General features: G+C 43.5%; 1 pseudogene; it reads left to right on the forward strand.

Moving 5' to 3' along the window:
* The first annotated feature begins 305 nt into the window (after positions 1-305).
* LOC102016422 lies at positions 306-6,010 on the forward strand (annotated as a pseudogene).
* The last annotated feature ends 7,550 nt before the right edge of the window (positions 6,011-13,560 follow it).

Here is a 13,560-nt window from a genome sequence, read left to right on the forward strand (position 1 = left end):
GTTCCAAACATGTGGGTGTTCAGTTAGACAAAGAAGGTAACTAAGTCTTATTTTGGTTCAAGAAGGCGGTAACTATGCATAGCAGAGAGTTTTGGTGGCCCAACTCCTTCCCCTGGCACTCTGGACTTCAGTTCATCTGTGGAAGGCTGCATGGCCATAGCAGTGTACATTAAGGATCCAAATATTTTTTTTCTCCAAGATCTTTCTTTGGAGTCCAGGAGCTTATCTGACCTGCATACAGTGAGCTCAGAAGAGGAGTTAATACTCACTGGGGGCAACCCTTGGGCATCAGGGAGTAGGGGTACATGCCCGAGCCTCCCATCCTGCAGATATACCTGGACTGTTCACAGGGCTCCTCAGACGTCTCCATGGGCTCCAAAAGCTCAGATACCCACAGCGGGGACCAGCGAAGTAATTTTCCCTTTGACTTATTCTCATCTCTCCCCACTCACTCATCACTCCTACTCCCAGGGATTACTTCCAAGTAAGCCTTCTGTATTCCAGTTGCCTTAGGCCCTTATTTTTGGAAGAAAACAAAACCAGACCAAGACAGGATGATGCAATATTATGAAGTTTATTGAAACTTTATAATAGTATCTGGTCATTCTCTAAGCACTCCATGTACACAGTCTAAGATATTTGGCTCAGGGACCTATGTGCCCTACTGCTTGTCAGGTGTTTGACATTTTACCTGTATTTTTGCCAACTGGATGGATCATACCATATAGCATGTTACCAGGTACTTGTGACACCCCATGCTAGGTCCCTTCAGCCTCACCTGTCCCTTGTCCCAGTGGACAATGGACAGTGGAATTGTGTTCACACTTTCACCTCAACTTTTGGCCTAGCTTTTCCTATTCAGAGGGCACGGAATGCCCCAGATCTCTGATCGGTGCCTGTGCATATATAAATGGGATGTACAGGAAAGTAATGCTGTATGGACTTAGAGGCAGCCTCTGACTTAGAGCAGGGAGCGGGCAGATTCTTCCTTTCTTAAGCTTTCAGAACCACATTCCCTAACAAGTGCCTGGCAATGGTGAGCAGTCAGCTGTAGTCTTTCCTGCCCTTTCTACTGTAAGCAGGCACTTTTCTTCAAGTCCCCTGGGCCTGACTCACCACTAATTTCAGCTGCAGATGCATTGGACAGGTCCAAGTAAGCTCGGACTTGAGCGGCAGTGGGCTCAGGTGAGAGAGGACCTGAGGTACAAGATGCAGGTGTGTGACTCAGAATCTCAACATGTGTGCAAGCCTAGCATGGAAGTGAGCAGTGTTAGTACCTTTCAGGGCATCTCCCCACCACCGGAAAATGGAAACAGGTGGAGCAGTGTGATACCCATTCTTCATACGGGCAATTCCAAAAGACATCCCCCCTTTTCATTTCCCAGAGATCCCAGCAGAAACAAGACCCTGTCACAATAACCATTTCAAAGACTCACCTTTCCTGGGCTAGGGCTGAGGTAGAAAGGGGAGCACTGGGTAATGCAGCAGCTTTAGCCCCTGCAACAAATATGGAACAATGGAAACTACATGGTCTATAGAAGAACTTAATATTTTAAGACAACTGATTTAGAAACCTTGATGATTACTAGGCTCAGATCAGCTAACTTGCACTTTAGAACATGCTGTGAAAACAAATCTCAGTGATTTTAGAGAGAGCTCATATCCTACTGGAGGAAAGGCCAAGCTGGAAGAGCAGGATGAGGACCTCAAGAGGGCAGATATGCCAAAGGCGTGGCATGTGCAGCCTTGACGAGGCTCCTATACTAGGTTCCAAGCCCTGATAGGAGTAGAGTAGGACCCGAGACTCAGGACAGGTGCATTTGGGAGGTTGATCCTGAGAATTCGGAATCCTCACATTGTATTCTCAGGCTTGGAGAAGTTGCTGCTTCCCTCTGTGCTAGCAATGAGCAGCTTTCTATCATCTGGAGCCCATGGAAAGACCGCACATTACCATCTGGCTAGTGGATTCTCTCTCAACCCACAAAGAATTACAAGGTAGAGTCAAGAGAGGACTGAACAAAAGAGAGTATTGCAGAGTGAAAGCAGAAAGTGATATTTATTGTAAGGTGAAAGCAAACAGCCCATAGGCAGATGAACCTGGGAGGGGGCCCAAATGGGTTGTCATAGAGTTCAGGGTTTTTTTTTTTTTTTTTTAAAAGATGACTACACTGCTAAAATTCAGTGCAAATAGAACAAAGACTTTAAAGGGGTATGAATAGCTTGTTCCTGGGCAAGAAAGTTCTGCCAAACCAACTGAGGCCTTTGTTGAGCCTCCAGTGCCTTGAGCCTTGGCCATTAGCACTTTGAATCTTTTGAACTCCTTTGGTTTGGCTTTTCTCTGCCTGCAACTCTTACTATGCCCTTCTCCATAACCCCTCTCCCCTGGGCCAACATTACTGAGAAATCTCATCTTACCACAAGCCCTTTTTGTCCTCAAAATTTTCGAATACACATTATGTTTGACTGAAATGGACCAGATTACTCTTAAAAACCTCTTGTTAATTTTAGGAAAATGATGCCCAAACCTTAGAAAGCAGAACAGAGCAGGCTCACGGTTCATTCTTCCTGGCTCTCCTGCCATCTCCCTGCTTCAACCCCCTAAAGCAGTTATCTTGCCATATGTCACGTGCAGTCCTCAAATTCTGCTCTTTCCTCTTGTTGGTGGAAAAAGCTCAGATCAGGTGCCTCAAGCCAGGAATTCAGTCTGTCCCAGGAGGAAGTGTCTGCCTCATGAAGGGTTACATCCATTTACTAGGACACATGAGAGCATAGACAGGTGCATCTAGGGTGTGTTGGGTCACAGGGTTGAAGATGCAAGTCTGAATAAGGGAAGTTTGGCAAGAGAGCACTTTCTACCACCTGAGACCTGGAATCCTAGGCTGGGTGGTCCTGGGAAGGTTCTTTCCAAACTTAAAATCATGATGATTTTTAGTAAATGAGATCGGGATGCTTGACCCAATTCGATGAAGTATTGAGGAAGGGTCAGAAGGTACAGGGAGGATGTTACACTGGATTTCCCCTCTTAGACCAAAGAACATAACACCTAACTAAGATGGAAATGTCCTCAGACTTTCTGTAAGACAAAGGTAACAAACAGTGCACTGGTGAGGATGCAGCACCATTTAGAGACTTGCGCCTTCTCTAGGCAAAATGTAAGCAGCGGAGGAGGTGCTTAGGGATTTGGCTCCTAACATCAATGGAGACAGGCATCTATATAGAGACAAGGTGGTAGCATTGTTCCCTAACTTATGCCTGAGGGTAATTAGTGTTCTAGAAAGTCCTCATGGCCAACAGAACACCTGGACCTGTACAGGTCGGTGCCATTGCCTTCTCTATCATGTGTTCTGGGGTTGATTGAGCTGGATGGACAACTAATAAGGATATCTTAAACTTGTACAACAAGACAAAATATCCAAGGGTTTTGGCATTACAATTAAATTAGACCCCACTTTCACATCTGAGCCTGTGGTAGTTGTCTCACTGAAGGAATAGGTCAATGAGGGAGGACCTATAATATTTGCAAATGTAAATATTTCCCTGTTCTTTTCTCAGGAGGAGAGACATTTCAGAATAACTGTGTATTAGGTAAAGAGCATCACCCAGAAGACTGAAGGTCTCCAGGATACAGCAATCTGAGAAATCTGAAAAATCTGTACTGGGAAACTCCAACCACCAACTACGGACTTCATGTGAGGGCTAGGCTTATTGGAATCGGGTGATGTGAAAAATTTTGGTGCAGGTTCATATCAGAATGGAGCTGTAATTCAATGGATCCATCTTGTGTTTTTCTCCAGTTCCCAAGAGGAAAGTGCTCTGATAGATATGCTAAGCAGTTAGCTCCCACAGACTCACTGACTGGTGGATAAGAAATTGGGACAGAAAGGACCAACATAGAACCTTCTGAAACCACTTCACCATCCTTATTCTACTCCAGTCTCCAGCCATATAAAAGTCAATACAGTTTCCCTGGAAGAATTACAGGGATTGGTACCAAATATGAAGGATCCACGGGCAGTCGTTTCTGTCACAGCCAATAAATTCACTGGATTAATCCTTAAAAGCATTAAAAGTGGGGAGAGTGGGGGTGATGACAACAGACAGTCTTAAACCTAAATCACAGCCACTATCCAAGGCAGTTTCTTTACTGGGACATGGCCACATAGCTCTGACACTAGTATGCACCTATCTAGAATGCATCCTTTCAAAGTTGTATCAGTTAAGACCAAAACTTATCTTGCCACAGGCGATAACATTTTCTCCTGCTCTGTCACAGTAGTCTTGTAGGATGTACATTATCAACATTCTTCAGGACACCATGAGTTTGTTTTGGTGAGGTGATGCTAATTGGACTCAAAATAGGAAGAACTTTTGAAAAATGTCCATTAAAAACATGTGGGCCGGAGTAGTCGATGTTTCCTTTCTCAGCCTACTTAAAGTTTTCCTTGAATTTTCTCCCTGATAATCCATCAAGGGCCTGGTGGGATCATGAAAGAAATTTTACACACTTCTCCCTCTGGACTCCTTGCCGTCTGTCACAGGGAGACCTCACCCGATCCACTTGCCTTCTCCTGCCGCTGACATAACAAGTCCCCATCATTTGCGAGTGCATCTCCATCCACATTGGCCAGGCTGGTGTCCAGATTGGCAATGCCTGCTGGGAGCTCTACTGCCTGGAACATGGCATCCCAGCCTGATGGCAAGATGCCAAGTGACCAGATCCCATTGGGGATGGAGATGACTCCTTCAACACCTTCTTCAGTGAGACTGGTGCTGGCACACATATGCCCAGGGCCGTGTTTGTAGATCTGGAACCCACAGTCATAGATGAAGTGCATACGGGCACCTACCACCAGCTCTTCTACCCTGCTCAGCTCATAAAGGCAAGGAAGATGCTGCCAATAACTATGCCTGTGGGCACTGCACAGTTGGCAAGTAGATCACTGACCTGATCTTACAGCAAATTTGGAAACTGACTGATCAGTGTTCCAGTCTGCAGGGCTTCCTGGTTTTTTGTAGCTTTGGCAGTTAAAGTTTTCCTTGAATTTTCTCCCTGATAATCCATCAAGGGCCTGGTGGGATCATGAAAGAAATTTTACACACTGGCTCTGGGTTCACCTCCCTGCTGATGGAGTGGCTCTCCCTTGACTATGGCAAGAAGTCCAAGCTGGAATTCTCCATTTGCCCAGCCCCCAGGATCTCCACAGCTGTAGTAGAGCCCTACAACTCCATCCTCACCACCCACACCATCCTGGAGCACTCCAATTGTGCCTTCATGGTAGACAATGAGGCCATCTATGGACATCTGTTGTAGAAACCTTGATATGGAGCACCCCACTGACACTAACCTCAACTGCCTTATTAGCCAGATTGTGTCTTCCATTATGGCTTCCCTCAGATTTGATGGAACCCTGAATATTGACCTGGCAGAGTTTCAGACCAACCTGGTGCCCTATCCCTGCATCCACTTCCCTCTGGCCACATATGCCCGTCATCTCTGCTAAGAAAGCCTACCATGAACCGCTTACTGTTACAAAGATCACCAATGCCTGCTTTCAGCCAGCCAGCCAGCTGGTGAAATGGGACCCTCGCCATGGTAAGTACATGGCTTGCTGCCTTGTTGTACCTGGGTGACACGGTCCCCAAAGATGTTAATGCTGCTATTGCCACCATTAAGACCAAGCGCAGCATCCAGTTTGTGGACTGGTGTCCCACTGGCTTCAGGGTTGGCATTAATTAGCCTCCCATCATGGTGCCTGGTGGAGACCTGGCCAAGATACAGCAGGCCGTGTGCATGCTGAGCAACACCACAGCCATCACTGGGGCCTGGGCTTGCCTGGACCACAACTTTGATCTGATGTACGCCAAGCGTGCCTTCGTTCACTGGTACGTGGGTGAGGGGATGGAGGAAGGGGAGTCTTATGAGGGTCAGGAGGACATGGCTGCCCTCGAGGATTATGAGGAGGTTGGGACAGATAGTGTTGAGGGAGAGGAGGACAATAAAGAATATTAATCTTTCTGCTGCGGTTTTATACTCCATTGTCTCGTCTTCCATTTTTATGTTCTGTGTGATTGTTTAAGCTGAAACTCAATAAAAAAGTTTCCATTTTAAAAAAAAGGAAAAATTCCAGCAAGAAGGGAGGACACCATCTTATAAATGTGGTTCTCAACTGCTTCACACTCGCTAACCCATATTTAGCCTGCAGAAAATGAAGATGTCTAGAGGTCTGCTGACTCATTTGGGGTCCAGATGCATCTATACCAGGACAGTGACCAGCACCTAGTAGGCTCTCCATTACATACATGAGTGAGTGAGGATTACCAGATATAAAAGCCAACCTCAGCAAGGACCAGATTGGGATTTTGTGGTTACTGTGAAGCAATGATAACATCTTTAAATGAAGACAAGGGAACTAATTGTTGAATGGACAAAATGAAGATATAAAAGGCAAAGAGAGTGACTCAGAAAGCCTCTTTTCATTTTACCCTCACCTGGTATCTAATGAAGTTAAACCCAATTCAGAAATGTATTCATATCTCCAACATCCTCAGCCAAAATAAAATTACAGAATTGATGGACTGTGTCTTTGGTTAATGACCCTCTTTTCAAGAGGTAATAGAGTGCTGGGTGGGGGTGGTTCTTGCGTGTGCTGAGTTGACATCCTGCATAGCCTTCTTCCCAAATCAGTGCATGCAGAAAAATCTAATTGTGTGAAACAAGAAAATAAAAAAATGGTATAACAGCAAGAACTTAAAAGCCCAGGGTGTTAATGCTATAAATCCAAATTATGAAAGTATATGTGATTGGAGATTTGGATTATAGATCATTAACAGATTTAATGGATGAAAATATGGTATGAAAATAATGACTCAAAGTTTTATACATAGCCAGACTACTAAAGGAAGAAACTTATATGACTTTAAGGGCAGACTGAAATGGGAAAAAAAAAATGTAGGTGGCAAATATGTAGAAAAAAGTGATTGTTCTGAAGAACAATGTAAGCTTTAGAAGCTCTAAATATTGTTTTAATGCAGAGAAAGTCAAACCAAGTATATGCAATCTTTCTTCAAATTTACTGTATGAAGTTGTTTGGTTTGCTAAACAGGAAAAGAAGAGTGTGCAACATGGGAAACGGTGGTGAGGTTATAGGACCAGGAAGTCAAAGGAGTTGACGTTCTGCCAAATGTTGCCTGTCATGAGTTTCAGCACATCTGGTCAAACATCTGGTAAGTGAACACTCATCTCAGAGCTATCAGATTTTTAGAAGGGAAGGAAAGTTACATGGCAGAATTTACAACCTTATTGATTTGATTAGAAATTAAAGGGGCTGATGTGAACAGTGTAGGCTGAAAAGTGCTGAACTTAAAAACTTTTAGCATATTTGTGCCTTAGAAACAGACCTCCAAGTCCTTGTGCATCAACTCACTCAGGTGTGAAGAGATTCATTCATATGAAAACTTTCATACCTGTATGATTGCCATAATCTCTCCAGGAATGGCATCTGGTTGAAATATATTACATATGCCGTGATGTGCAAACAGTATGGAAGGGCTGTCTCCTACTGTTCCTGGTGATGTCTGTGAAATAAACTCACCATCTACAAAACCAGATTGCTGGCTTAGACACACAGTGGGGTGATGGAGACCACTACAAAGTGGCTCTGAGCAGGATTTAACATCAACCAATTGACTTTTTATGTTTACTTGTGAGTTGACCGAAGCTTAAGGCACCTTGTCTGGGGATGGGCAGCAGACTCATAGTAAGTAAACCTCTGAGAGTCACTGGTCACCCCTGAGGCTTGTATTGGACTGTGAAGGTCTGATACCTTAAAGGACAAGATAAGGCCACAGTCGAGGACATCTGGCTCCAACCCCTATTTAACTACAAGGAGACTGAAGCTCCAGGCATCACACATTCCTACAATAAATATCAACATAAAGATAAGGTAGTTCTCCTGATTAACATAATTTACTACTTGGGAAAATTCTGGTCCTGCTTAGATTCCCACTCAAATTCCCGCATTTTCTTGAGTATCCCCCTCCTTTATTTGTAAACCAAATAAATTAGGATTTCCCAGAGAAGTCTTTGTCTAAACCCAGAGAATAGCGAAGCTGTAAGAGAGTGAGACCCTCCTGGAGCCCTGAAATCATTTCAGTTGTCTCATTTATTTAACCCTTCACCATCCACTGGGGAGATTGCAGGCCTGATCAGCTCACAATAACTAAGGGTTATTTAACCTATAGTGGGCTGTGAAGTGCCCGCTCAGTGTGAAGTTTCACCAACTGGTGACTTTGATGAAGCTATGAAGCTACCTTATAAATGGTAGAAGTGAGGGACAAGTTATAGAAGATCATATATGTACCAGTCACCTTTCTGTTTCTGGTAAAAACAAAACAAAACAAAAAAACAACAACTTGACATTCTTTCTTTATTTATTTTGGTGTTTTGGTTTTTCTGCAGTACCAGGAACCGAACTCATGACCTTGTGCTTGCCAGGCAGGCGCTTTTGCCACTGAGCTAAATCCCCAGCCCCTGACATACATAATTTAAAGGAATAAAGGGTTGTTTTGGCTATTTCAGAGTTTTCAGTCCATGGTGGTCAGCTGGCTCCAAGGTAGAACCAAGGCAGAAAGATGTGGTAGAGGAAAGCTGAAGATCCAGAGGAAGGTGCCAGCATTGAAATATCATCCCCCCAAGGTTATTCCTCTATGACTTACTCAGACATATCCAGAAATGTGCTTTGCTAATCTCTGGGGTGTTTCTCAGGCCAAGCAAGTTGACAATCAAGATCAGTCATGACAATCAAGATCAATCATTACAATAGAGCAATGTTCCAGGAACCTATTTGACATTTAGAAGAGAAAGACCTCTCCCTAGGATTTATGGCTTGTGTCTAAATGTGCCCCCAAAGTCTCATGGGTTAATAGGTGGGGATTTTCAGAGGTAGTTGGACCTAGGGTGAATGTGGATTAAGGGTGTGTGGTACTGGGTTAGACTGCTAATTGATATATCCTAGGTTCTGGGTGTGGGTGGCACCACTCCAAAGGTTTATAGCCTGGATGAGAAGGGAGGCTTGCTGCTTATTTTTTGCCTGCAAAGGACTATTTCTTCTTGTCAGACCCCCTTGCTATTCTATCCTGCCTTGGAGCTAAGCTGGCTTATGAAATGAAGCCTCTACAAACCGAGCTAAACATTTCCTCTAACTTGTGGGATTCAGGTATTTTCATCACAGCAAGGAAAGCAACAGACATAGGCAGAATTGTAGTCATCTTTGATGTAGACTAACAGGCTATACAATTTAAAGCTATTCTTGATAAAAATGCTAACTGAACCTTAAAGTTAAATCTTTGCATATGGCTCTACAAGCCACATGCCATTAAATAATAAGCCATTATTATTTAATGGCCAATAAGCCATTAAACCAGTTTTGCTAATAAGGGATCCCTAGAACCCTTTCTATTGTAACATACAATGGCTCAGCCAAAAGAACCATTAGGAAGTTTGAAACTTTATCGCTATAAAACATCTTGTCCTTTACGTGAACATTACAATTTTTAAAAACATTCCTTTGTCTACCAAATGCTTTTAGGCCAAGAGACACAATCAACAGTTAAGATCAATTTTGCTTTTGGAGATCTGAATCAATTTTCTGTAGAATGAAGATTATAGACTTGATGCATAGAGGGAAGCTGACATGGACCATTGTAGGGATGGCATGGGTGATCAGCAGATACTTGGACTCTTAGCCTGTTTCTTGGTAGGAGCAGTATTTCTGTTCTCTTCAGGAACCTATAAACAGCTTTTCCTAAAATCACTCCACTTGGCCCTACACATTCCCAAGAGATAACTAAAAGCAGAACAAAACCAACTCTTCATTTAGTACTTTTATTATTTTACCCCTTCTCAGATGGTATACAGCTCTGTTAATCATTTAGGGAGGGTTTATAAAAGTTGGCCAAAGTCAATTAACTCCAAATTTACATAGGCTCTTCCTTCTTTCAAGACTGAAGGTACCAAGATAAGGATCTACAGGAACATTCAAGGATACCCAGAGGTCTCCAGCCATTGTCCTAAACCTGTGGCCACCCGAAGGCCAGAAGAAGCAGAGCTCCACAGGACTGAAACCACCAGAGATGAATTCATGGGAACAGACTTCCCATAAGGATTCCAGAGCTACTAAACCAGGACAGATAATGAACGGAACCCCAGCTCATCAGCTTAATCTTAAAAACTAGCCTCTTGCCTTTGTGGGTAGACCAGTCTGATCCCCCTTTCAAAGTGTGCCCCCCAGCCAGATGCTCAAATTGGGAGTCCTGTCCTATTTTTATTATGCTGTTTTATGGGCTGGCTTGATCTTCAAACTGAAGTCTCCTGCTATTTTCTCTTACTTTACACTTAAAGCTTTTTCCTGTAAATTCATGCTTTAATTTTAATTTTCATTATCATTAAAAGCAAGGTCCCATGCTAGCTGGAAACAGCAACAAAAAAATCACTCCTCATTGCCTTTTAACTGGTTTGTAGTAAGGCCGAGCCATTTGCATGCATACTTCATTTTTAAGAGTACATACTTAGCCCACTTCTAAAAAAAGCTGTGCTCATCTCTTCCTGCTCTGCCTTAACTGAAGATATTGACCCCAAGTTTCTGAAGACAGACAAAATAACACTTGTTATTTATTATAAATTACATTTTAATGGACATTTTTATTGTTTGATAATTTTGTCCATGATTAGATATGCTGGAACTAAAACCTGTGATATGTATACGGAAGGAAATTAGGGTGTGGCCAGCCGGCTGGGCAAGTCAGCGTGATCTGTCAATCAGAGATCCAGGACATGTGTACAAACCAGTTTCCAAGCCCTGTACCCTTGTACCAATCAGAAAGTGCTATCTTCAAAAGCAGGTTTTTGATTGGATGGCTTATATCTGACATTTGAATGGTGGATAAAAAGAGATGGTGACCATTAATCTCATGGCCACTGTGTTCCCTTTCTCAGTGGCCCACTCAGTCTGCAGAGCACACTGTAATGAGCCCACACTCTGCAGCTCACATTTCTTTTCCTACCATTAATAAATGTAAAGCTTCAGTACCTTTTGCACCTTTCTTGTCCAATTCTTCATTCAGAACGAGAGCCTGGAGTAGGGAAGCTTTAGAAGCAGCACATAGCACCCCAGAGTCCTGGTAACAAGCAGACAGAAGCAACCTTTTGAGAAGTAGTAGGGAGATGAAAGGGAACAGACAGACAAGTCCTGTGAGGGCAATAGGAGTCACAGCAGTAGGATTCTGTGTGGACCCAGCAGGTGATAGGCAGAAGTAACACATGGTGTCTCTCGCCTCTCAGCTCACTGGATTGAGTCTGGGTATCAGTCCACTCCAGGATTGGTTTGCCTCCTCCTGTCCAGCCTCTGCCCTTATCACACTTCACTGTGAAGAAACACAGTCCCTTTTCCTCCAACTTGGTGAGCAAGGTATGATCATTGGGCTCTTTTTCTGCCTGAACACTACTGGGTGCACGGGGTTGGGGAGAAGTGCCTTTGTCTTCCTGCCTGTAGCAAGCAGTATCTTTTGAGTTAAACAAGTTGGTTGTCCAGTACCACCCAGGCCATCCTAAATCCCCTAGTGCTCTTTATGGCCCCCATTTTTTTTGCTCTGAAGATCAAGGTTCCTCTTGCTCTTTCCATCTTAATCTCTAGAATCAAATTCCTGCTTGTTGCACTTAATCTGCTTTGGCCACCAAATCCAGCTATTCTGAATCCTCAGGCTGATCTCTGCCCTGACTCTGGTGTGCTATATTGTATTCACTGCAATGACTTCTTGAACCTTGGCATACCAGTGGAACTGATGGTGATATTTAGAGCTCTGGGCTCAGCTCAAACGCTCCCCTTGGGCTGATCTGTGTTACCTGGGGAGGATGTTCCTCCCATTCCATTTGGCCTAAGAGCTCATGACCAAATGTTCCCAAGAAGGGAAGTGTTGGCTTCCTGAGAGCAGTAGGGGTGGGAAGATCCAAGGACAGATCTTCATGGAGAGCATTCATCCACTTGCTCCATCCAAGGAAAGGTGGCCACCTTCATCCAGAGCCCCAAGCCAAGTGAAGGCCTGTTAATAACATGATCAGTTTGTCTCATTTCAGGATCTACTTTTCAAAGCTCAAGTTTCTGGGCATTGATTTCTTGCAGAGACTGAAATGGTACAAGTCTTAAGTCAAGCCTATCTTCCAATGGGAAGTTCTCCCATAGTCGAACTGTCCTACAAATATCAAATTCCTATGCCTGTTAATCTCAAGAAGGGGATTTTCATAGTAGTCTTTCCCCCAAATGGGTCTTTGAGCCACTGAAAACAATTGAAAAAGTTGATGGTATTTATAGCCATCTTAAGCTAGTGACTCCAGAGCCCAGGTGTCCCCTACAGCAGGAAGTAAAGAAGAGCCTTTCACACAGGGCAGCCTGATTCCAAGGCAAGTATGGCAGGCTGTATGTACCACCCACGTGGATGTTGATCCAGGGCACATGTGAGTTACTCCGTAAGTCCAAACATCACCTCCGCAGGACACCTCAACCTAAGACTCCAGCTACATGTTAGTGAAACTGTGATGGTCATTCATCTTTCTGCAGTTTCTGTGGGAGACTGTCTTCCACTTATAAGGAGAGCTGAACACACCAGACTGCAAATGCCTTTAGTGTAGTCTATTAACTGTTATGGGGACCCATTTTGCCATTAGTGACACGTGCTCTTGTAGGGCCATTTCACAATAGAAAAGGCCCAAGGCATCATAGCAGTTTAAGCCAACTGATTTTAGATTAAGTACAACTTTCCTGAGAGTCTCAGCAACATATGAAGAAAAAACACGCATAACTCAGGTCCCTCCAGGACCCTTTAATAAGTATTTCAGATATAATTTAGAGATAATAGTACAGTCAGCCTGAGTAACATATTACTAACATCACAACTTATTTTGCTATGACTCAATTATGTTAGAACCTTGAGCTGCTCTTTTAGCATTAGTTTTAACTTTTTACATTAATTTTCAACCAAGTCTTTTTTACCTTTGGACTACATAATATTCTACCTAGCAGCAGTACTATGGTTTATTCAATAAAAGCATGGTTAAATATTTAGGATCTTGGCTGTTGGAAGTCAGTGAACCAAGTTGAGAATATTCTTAAAGGTTGATAGTGCCAGACTCCCTCATAGAAGTAACCAGTCCACCTAGGCCAACACCACTGCGGTGAGGTCAACTGCAGGATGACCCCCCAATCCCCAGTGGGACATACGAGCATTTGAATAGAAGGGCCGTACTTCATTTTAATTTGCACATCTATTCCCATGCAGTTCTGTTTATTTGCTGATTGTACTTTGAGGAGTGGGCCAAGACCTAATTAAAGATTATCTTTTTATTAAGCTATTACCCACATACTATAAGATGATTCACCCTTGTACACTATACAACTTAGTGATTTTTGGCGTATTTGCAAGGTGTTGAAAACCATGACCCCTACACTCCAACTCGAGGACCTCTTGGTCTATTGTCAAGTCAATTGACTAAGCTCACCAATTTTTCTA

The sequence above is a fragment of the Chinchilla lanigera genome, unplaced genomic scaffold (assembly GCF_000276665.1).
Source record: "Chinchilla lanigera isolate Chin_1 unplaced genomic scaffold, ChiLan1.0 scaffold00036, whole genome shotgun sequence".
Classification (NCBI taxonomy): Eukaryota; Metazoa; Chordata; class Mammalia; order Rodentia; family Chinchillidae; genus Chinchilla; species Chinchilla lanigera.